General features: G+C 42.1%; 1 long non-coding RNA gene across 1 annotated transcript; it reads left to right on the top strand.

Annotated features, from left to right (window-relative positions):
• Positions 1-1,003: 1,003 nt before the first annotated feature.
• LOC309337382 lies at positions 1,004-1,503 on the top strand. Its single transcript, XR_014154237.1, has 2 exons — positions 1,004-1,046; positions 1,121-1,503. It is a non-coding gene; the product is annotated as an uncharacterized lncRNA (long non-coding RNA).
• The last annotated feature ends 1,250 nt before the right edge of the window (positions 1,504-2,753 follow it).

Here is a 2,753-nt window from a genome sequence, read left to right as displayed (position 1 = left end):
TGAAAGTATGAAGTGCAAGTAGATAAATAGGTACCGCTCCGGTGGGAAGGTAAACGGCATTTCCGTGCGCTGCTCTGGTTTGCCAGAAGTGGCTTAGTCATGCCGGCCACATGACCCGGAAGCTGTACGCCGGCTCCCTCGGCCAATAAAGTGAGATGAGCACCGCAACCCCAGAGTCGGTCACGACTGGACCTAATGGTCAGGGGTCCCTTTACCTTTAATGTCTGGATAGGCACCTCCTACCTATAATTGCCACTACCCAAGCAGTTTCTGCTGCTACAGGGTCCAGCTCACTAAACTGTCTCATTGTAGTAAAGATTCTCTCCCAAAACTTAGGTGACTCATCCTTTTCCCGCTGCAATTCATGAACCTTCAACAAATGATAAGAGGCTATGGTCTTAGCATGGGCCCATACTGCTCTTTTCTCAGAAGTGGTCAAAAACACATCCTAAAGGTTGTGCGTGTTCTCCCATGAAGGAAGCGGGGGGCGTCCAATAGATTGAAAGGGGAGGATTCTGGTTTTTCGAGGTCCGTGGCACTCAAGGGACTGTATATGTAAATTTCCCTGGATGTGTCTGGGAAAACCAAAGGTATGGCAACGGGGGCATCCATCCACTTGAGGGAATCTCGCATTCTGTGGCCAGGCCACGACTTCAAAAATTTAAAGGGGAAACTACTTTTTTGTCGGTTATTTCTATTAATTTTCCAAATTATTGCAAATTAAACCAAGTTTATTTAGTTTAATAAAACTTCCTAAAGAAGAAAATATTTTCCTCCCTGTTACAGGATACGTCCACAATGTATCTACATTATGTTGTTCATTCATTCAGCTGCCCTTTGTATCACCTTGTAAACAGCAACTTGCATTTAATCCTTAATGTATATAATCCGTAACGCACGTGCAGCCCTTCCTTTCATTTTTTGTTTCCAGACGTGTGTTGTTACAAGTTCAGTTCTTTGTCTCTTTAAGCACTCATACATCCTTCACTGGTGAGGTGTTTCAATGGAGGAAGAATCAAATATATTCATCGTTTGTCCTGATTAGAGTAAGTAATCATGCTTAATCTGCTTTTGTACTCATTGCTTTGCTGCATGCATTCTAAGTACATTTTTCCTAAAGTAAGGTACAGTCATAAGTTGCAAGAACACTGACAGAACATAGAGAGAGGGAGAGAATGGAACGTTGGCTCTGTGTAAGCAGATAAGATGAAGGAGAGAGCTAGCAGGACCTTGTTGGCAACAAGTTTGGCAGGCAGAGCCGTGCAGAAACAAAACAACTTACCTGCGAGTGTGGCACACCAACAACTTTGTCATTTGCACGCTATGGCTTCCTTGGACAGATTACAGGCCTGCCTTCAGTGGTTATCGAGCTGTCTTTCTAAATGAGCAACCATGGGCTCCAAATGAATGTTTAATTTTCTCCTGTAAAATACTGGCTGATTAATCTCCATTTTGTAAGCTACATAGCATTTGGGAAAGATAAATAAAGACATTTAGCAATAATCTGGTCTCTTACATATTTTCTTCAGGTGCCCTGAATTTATGTATTTTTGATGGGTTGCCAAAGTCTTGCAGCAATCATGTCCATAGCTTCTAAGCCAATCCTGGCCCACCTGTCAGAGCAGATCTTCAGTTCTCTCCAGACTGAAGTATTAATTAAGACTATATAACTCGGAGTTTAACTTCGCAGCCATTCATTATAAACACAACATAGTCAAATGCTGTAAAAGACAGGATAGGGAACAAACTGCTAAATATAGAGCAGGTCTAATCAAAAACTGAGAATGCACCATGGGATTCAAAAGGAAACACGAGGATTTATACCCAAAGTACAGGCAGAGGGGATGCCAATCTTGTTTCCCTGTGTCTGTAGCAGGCTGATTTTCAGTCCACTGACATTCAAGGGAGTGATTCCAGTGAGTTTTATCTGCATCAGAGAAATAGATTCCATCAATATGCTTGTTGAAGGGCTCAGCCAGGAAGGTTAAAATATTTATCTGAAAGGATGTTGCAGTAAACAGGGTGTTTTAATTTGGTATATGCATGCTTAGGAACACAGCATGTTCACAACAAATGAGACCCTCAGATGGTTGATAACATCAGTATCACTGCTCATAACAGAAAATTCCCAGTATTCACTATATAGCCATAACATCACATTTTGTAGAATTCATTTGTTTGATTCTGTTGTACATCACAAAAATCTTATGCAATCGTTTTGACATAACTAAGGCAAGCCCAATGGGCTTCTATATCCATCCAGAGAAAAATGAGTCTATTTTTGCTGCAATGCATGTGCTGAAGCATGTGTTCTTCATTTCTCCCAGTGCAAGGAATACATAAATTCATAGAGGCAGCACCAGAAGCCACATGAAACACAGTTCAGCGTAGCATTGGGTAGGTTTCCCTCACAGCAATGCTGCTGCTCAGCTCAAATGGTCAGAGTTTGCTATCGTGCAAATGGAAGGCAATGGAGTTTGACACCGACCAGTTCTAAGGTGACAGACCCTCTGGGCCACTATGCCTAGAACACAGACACAGAACACAAGCAGCAGCTGGGGCAGTTGGAGGTTTTGGGGTAGATGTATTTCTTAGAACCTTTAAATAGGTCTTAATTAGAGACAGGCAAATGAGGCTTCATAAAAAGATCACCAGTGAAGGAGTTAGGGGAATTCATTTCAGAGGAAATGGATTCCTCTCCTCCGGAAAGTCCCCCAAACTATTAAGAAGCAGGTTCCCCATATGATTTAAAA

This window comes from Podarcis erhardii, assembly GCF_964252035.2.
Source record: "Podarcis erhardii genome assembly, chromosome: 1".
NCBI classification, from domain to species: domain Eukaryota; kingdom Metazoa; phylum Chordata; class Lepidosauria; order Squamata; family Lacertidae; genus Podarcis; species Podarcis erhardii.
Note: the sequence above shows the minus strand (reverse complement) of the source record. Positions and strands in the feature narration are given on the sequence as shown.